Here is a 6,904-nt window from a genome sequence, read left to right on the forward strand (position 1 = left end):
TCGTGTGCAGCACGCGTCTTGCGCCGCACGCAACGTGAAAAAGCAGACGACGCGAGAGCGCCATCCACACTAGGAGCGGTTCGTCCTGCCGCCGCCAGGGGCCGACTGTGTTCGCGCTCGGGGCGAATAAAATCCGCTACAAAAATCACAGCTACTTTAGATACTCTGTCAGACTTTTTCATTACAAACAATCATGAAACTTGTCTGAGATCTGCGGTTATTAACCTTGCTCTCAGTGACCACCTTTCTATGTTTCTGTCTGCGAAACGTCATACTAATGCTAAAAAACGTCCGCAATTAACCCGCTCTTTCCGCGATGTCAATCCCTTTACTGTAATTAGATTTCGAGAGTGCAATGCTCGAATGAGTTGGAACGGTGTCTTTAGGGAGAGCAGCTTTGATGTTGCATATTGCGAGTTTCTGGTAAAATTCACCCATGCCTACAGTGATAGTTTTCCGTACAAAACGTATTCTTCACCAAAATGTGCGCTTAAACCCTAGAAAAATCAGGACTTGATTAGGCTAAATGAAAAAACGCGATAAACTTTATAAAAAAATTTTGAGAACTCAAAATGCTGACATCTCTAAAGCTTTAAAAACTCTCCGCAAATACGTGACTAAAGAGCTCCTGGTTGCAAAAAACCGCTACCATTTTAATCTTTTTAGTTCGTGTAACGGACGCCATCAAGACATTTGGGAAAAATTAAATCAAATGCTTGGAAATCCCGCGGAGCCCCTAAAAAACATAATGGTGAGATACTAGAAGAAGAAGCCTTAACCAATGCTTTCAATGATTGTTTTCTTTCCGTTCCAACCAGTTCACTGAATACTTAAAGTTTAAGATACCTAAATTGCTCTATGGACACTAGTTTTCTTGATGCCGTTGCTTAGAATGAAGTCATCGCTGCGTTTTTGTCTCTAGGCAACAGTAATTCCTCCGACGTGAACGGTTTCCAGATAAAGCCCGTAAAGTTGGTCATTGATTTATTAGCGAAACGTCTAACACACCTTTTCAACGTATGCTCCTCAAGTGAAGTTCTTCCGCGCAATATGCAGTCCGCTAAAGTTATATTATTTAAAAAGGGCGATCGTAATAATTTCTCAAACTACCGGCCTGTTTCCATTTTGCCCGTTTTTTCTAAAGCCATAGAAAAAGTTTCTCTGAAGCGCTTATTCTCATTTTCTGATCGCGATATTTCCCCCGCTCAATAGAGACTTAGAAAAAAATCAACTGAGTTGGCACTGCTCTATCAAAGTTTATCGTTAACAATTTTGAAACCAACAATATTGTTCTAGGCATTTTCCTTGACTTTACAAAAGCATTTGATTACGTTAGTCACGAAATTCTTCGTCATAAGCTACATCGATACTGATTTCGCGGGAAAGCTCATTATTTAATATCAGATTATCTATGCCATCGATCGCAGCTCGCTCAAATTGGAGAATCCATTTCAACAACAAAAGCAGTTAAGTATGGCATGCCACAGGGTAGCATTTTAGGCCCGTTTCTGTTCTTTTTGTACATCAACGACATTGTTAATATCGATGAAACAGTACAAAACATAATATATGCATAATACATAATGTATATATTTTCTCCAGTAGCTCAGGTAGTGATTTTGCAATTCGTGTAAATAGGGCTCTCTCATGTGTTACAAGCTCATTTTAATATCCAACAATAATTTGAATTGGGCATTCAACAATAATTTAAAACTAAATGCTAGCAAAACCAAAGCAGCACTTTTTCATTCACGACGTACAATCAGCGCAGTTGCACCTATTGTGATCAGACTCCAGTCTAATTTGTTCAATATTTCAAAACACTAGGTGCATATTTTGAAGAAACTATGTCAGGGAATAAACACACCGACTGTGCAATCCAGAAATTATCCCAGGCCACTGGTCTTATGCGCCGCTGCTGTTGTTATTTTCCCATCTTGGTTAACTTTCTACTTTACAACTGTATTTTTAGCTCTATGCTTAACTACGGCGTACTAATCTGGCTTACCATAACTCGGAAAAATATAGGCAAAAAATGGCAGCATCTCCACGCCGTGGATGATGGCGAGGGTGCGGAGTACGGGAACTCAAATGACATCCAAGTTGCGCCCCGTGTGGCATCCGATTTGCGCCTCGACCGTCATTCGATTTGAGCCGTGAGTTGCACCTTGATTATTCCTTAAATGAAACTGCAACTCACGGCTGAAATCAAATTTCGCTTGATTTTCGCTTGATAGTGGTGTGCGCATGGATGGACGCGGACGGACATTGGGAGTTCATAAGGTACTCCGCACATAATATAAAGTTCATAAGGTACTCCGCACTCCGGACGGACAGTGGGAATCTCGTTAATCCATTCATGCGCGTCACTAATTAGATGACGAGGCATTTGGCTAGGTACTGTTTATTTCTCATGCTGGTGTAGTTTGCAGGAGTAGAGGAGGGCTGTTGCGCCGGGAACTTTTTGTGCTTGAGTGCACGGGGTGGACATTTCCATGTCGGGAACCTCCACAGGGACTCTTTCTTTTCTGGATCGGGTGGACCGGGACAGCGGCAGCCCTCAGTGGTAGCCCTCTGTGCAAGAAATTAGAAGAAACAGAACAAAAACAACGAAACCCACAAACCAAAAGCACACAAACATAGGAACAACATGCAAACAAAATAGTACAAACAAAACAAGAGAGTCATAGTTACTCCCGCCGGTTACCCGCGCTTTTTTGAATTTCTTCACGTTGACATTCAGAGCACTGGGCAGAAATCACATTGCGTCAGCACCGACCAGTGGCCCTCGCAATGCTTTGTTTTAATTAGACAGTCGGATTCCCCCGGTCCGTGCCAGTTCTGAGTTGGCTGTTTTCTGCCGGCCGAAGCAAGAACCTCCAGGCACGAAGCCCATGGAACAAGCACAGCTGTGGCTTTCCACAGGAAGGTCCCGACGCTGGTCCGGGCTCGGCCGCACCGCTTTTTACGGCGGCGAGCCTCGCCCAGTCCCGGTGCAGTGCCATTCCTGCTTCTGGACCCCAGCCCGACCGGCTCAGCCCTCAGAGCCAATCCTTTTCCCAAGGTTACGGATCCGTTTTGCCGACTTCCCTTACCTACATTGGTCTATCGACTAGAGGCTGTTCACCTTGGAGACCTGCTGCGGATGTGGGTACGGTCCGGCACGAAAATCACACTCCCTCACTCGGATTTTCAAGGGCCGACAGTCGGCAAGGTTACGTATCTTTCTCTTACACGAGAACTATTTAAAAAGTACAGTGTTATTCGCATGGTTTCTATTTACAAATATAAACGTTGCCGATGTTACAAGGAAGCAGTAGTAAATAACGGCTCACTAATTATTCTAGGTGTTCTAGAAAAGCTCTCTTCAATATATTCAACTCGCAATCCTGAAACATGGAAGGTGAAAAAAGTGCCGCACAAATTATCGAGAACAAATATTGCGATACAGATTGCCGTCTTTACTAAGTACTTGTAAAGAAACTTTCTACTATTCCTTTTAACCCTATACGCAGCATCTGTATACTTAACTCATGATGTTGTTATAAGGATAAATGTTTTTCTTTCTCGCTACTGTAAGTTTGTGTTTTTACAAACCCTGTTTAGTGCGTATTTTGAGTACTGTTTATAGACACTGCATATATTGTATATATATTGCGCTTTTGTTTATCGCCTAAACCACAAAGTTAAACCCATTAAACTTTCAAAATAAATGCTGTTTCTACATCCTTTCAAATGATCCTCAGTCATTTTTTACCTGAAGCACCACTCACTGCGATAGGCGCCTGAACGTGAGCAATATTGCGAAATTGTTAGGGCCCATTTGTTTAGCGCTTCAAAACTACTGGCTTCTCGACTCCTATGTTTTTGTGCGCGCAAACTGTCAACAATAGGAAAGATTTATGCAGCAGCATTATGACCGAAAAAGTAGTAACAGCTTTAAAAAATGCCTAAATTTGGCCCGTGAACGCCGGAATGCTTTCCCGGAAAGCACATTCTGAGACACGCCAGCAGCTGTCAGTGCGTTGTAGCACACAAACGCGGTTCTTCTTATGCTAACTGAACTTTTTTTAGTCTCCTAAATGTAGTATTTTATTTCTTCAATTTTTTTTAACCTAGAGTTTGGTCACAGCCACGATATTCCAACTGCCGAAACAGAGATGGAGAGGAATAATTTTTTCATCCAAAACATTGTTACGAAAACGAAGAGTGCATTGAAGTGATCAACCGTGTTTTATTTATATTTTAACCGAATGTGCTCTAACACTCTGTCTGAGACGTGTGCGCGGAAATGATCGAGTTTGCCAATCATCACCATTATCATTCTGAAATGCCAGTTATTTGGCATTGTAGACTGGCATGGTCGAAACGAACTGATTAATGCCTAACTGTCGTTCGCTCAACATGGCATTATAATTCCCCTGTCACTGCGGTATTAGAATTGAAAGAGTGGGGGTACCAGATGGCGCTTTCTCAGCAGCCACTGAAAAAGCAAAGAAACATCGGGGTGGCGTTCTTCATCGAAAAGAAGAAGTGCTAAGCCAAATGCGCCATCACAAAAGCTAAAAAAAGACACTTTATCAGCCTAAATATAGATGCCTAAGCTAGTTATGAACAGCCGCACCCGTTCAGTTTAGCACTAGGAAAGACGGCAAAAACTACGAGGAAAATAACGGTTGTGATGTAGTAGGCTCCTAAGAAACCCTACAGGTTTTTAAAGAGCACCAGCTAGGAAGAAACTTGTGCTTGAAAAAACGTTGATGCGGCGTGAACAGAGTCCGTGATTTATGACATTGTGGTTCTCAGCAACACGCTTTCTGGGGGGAACATTTTGATGATACTCGGCTTTCTGCGTTCGCAGTTTTCCCGTTAAGTCTTCTGTCGTAAGCAGTTTCTTCGGCGCACCTAAATTACGCTGCCCTTGCGGGCTCCGTTGTCTGAGTAACCGTGCTTGTGCCTGTCGTGTTTGGCAAGAATTACCCTGCGGTCGGTGAGTCTTATCACGTAAGTTTGTTGAGCAAGTTGTTGTAAAGAAAAAGCAATGCACCTGGAAAAGGCGCTTGTATTCCTTCTGAGAATTTGGGATCCTCAGAACACGTCTCCCTCTGGGCCTCCTGGAGCTTCCTTCCAGTCGGGAGTAGTATTTTAAGACAACCGCTTCGCTGCTGGTAATCACTAAGATTGCTGGCCTTCTGTAGGAGCCATCTGCATATCTGCTGCACTGACCGTGAAAAAGGTAAGAAACGGGTGAAGTGTAATGGAGACAGGAGAGCTGCGGAAGCGCACGTGATTCGTTGCATGAAACACGTTTTCCCGCAACTGGGCATATTACAATTCTTGCATAACTACACCACATCGTATATTTGATTGTAATTTTGATAGCCCCAGATTTGAATATTGCACTTTGTAGGTTATTACGTGCGTTACAAAGAGGCTTACATGCGGGGAGGTAACGACAAAAGAAGCGGTGGATAGCGGCTCAGCAGAACAAAGTACCGAAAGGCGGCGAGCGGTATTTGCACTGGTTTCGTCTATTTTTGTGACTGGCGCCGAGGTATTCTCTGGAAGCGACAAAACAAGTCAGGGCCGCCTACCAAAACTTTAAGGCATGCATTCAAGATATAAAGCCTTTACATAACGTGTCAAAGCAGTGCGGTGCTATTTTTCAGCTTTTTGTATTGAAGTAGAATCCGTTTTTAGAAACAGGAGCGCATATAAGCATAAATAAATAAGATATAAAGTAACGCCTCCGATAGCCACTAAGAAAAGTTGCAAAGCCACAGCCGAAACTAGAAGGCGCATCTGCTCTGACGAGCAAGCGAAGTAGTGTGGGTCTGTGTTGGCAATAACCCTAGCTTTCGAAGTGCCTTCAGGTGCGAAAGGAAAAGTGAAAGCTTTTAACGGAAGTGTTGCAAAGGGCCTTTAATTAATAGTGCCCTTGATTTAAGCCAAGTGAGATATATTACAATGTCGAAGTAGCAGAGCAGAGCAAAAGACACTACGCGCGTTCAATCGTTATGGACTACTTTGTGCTGGTAAGGTGTCCAAACACGAAACATAAAACTCATGACTCTAACAGCCCCTTGGATCCGAATCAACCGGCAGTACCGATAGGCATGCAGGTCTGAATGGATTAAAATATATCCATCGGGCTGGTGTTACCCGAAGACCAAACGTGGTACCAAAAAGACAGGAATAATCATTCAAGGGCCCTATCCATCCAAGGACGAGGGTATTGTGTTTTGTGAAATTGATAGTTACGTGGACTCATGCGAGGTGGGGCGTACAAAGTTACATTTCATCAAGTCCTCATGTTTAAGTCCTAAAAATACTGTTGCTACTACACTACAAACTGCTACTAATGGTTGTAATCTACCTCGTGTAAGTTTCAGCATGCAGCTTACTTTCTATAAAAGGCTACCAACATCGTAACTAGCCGCTTTCTCAGATGTATTTTCACCGAGTATATTTATGAAGGCACCATTCTAGATAATTGGAAACTGAGAAAAGCTGCACCAGTCTTCAAGTGAGGCCATAAATCTGCCGCATTCAACTATCCCTCCATCGTGCTAACCTGCATCGCGTGCAAGCTACTGGAGTACATAATTTATTCCAGTACTGGTGCTCACCAGGATAATAACAATTTCTTGTTTCACAACCAGCACGGGTTCCGCCGGGGTTTTTCATCTGAAACCCAGCTTTTCCAGCTCACTACAGACCTTAACCTTAATCTAGATTCTTATTTTTAAATACATGTCTTTATTGACTTTTCCAAAGCATTCGAACGTGTCCCTCACCACAAACGCATTAGTATTAGTAAACTCTCGTGCCTTTGCCTGCACCCGCTGATATTATTGTGGATTAGGTGCTTTTGAACAGATCGCTCCCAGTTCAGCACCGTTGC

The sequence above is a fragment of the Haemaphysalis longicornis genome, unplaced genomic scaffold (genome assembly GCF_048455015.1).
Source record: "Haemaphysalis longicornis isolate Haplotype H1 unplaced genomic scaffold, Haemaphysalis longicornis Haplotype H1 scaffold_2, whole genome shotgun sequence".
Taxonomy (NCBI): Eukaryota; Metazoa; Arthropoda; class Arachnida; order Ixodida; family Ixodidae; genus Haemaphysalis; species Haemaphysalis longicornis.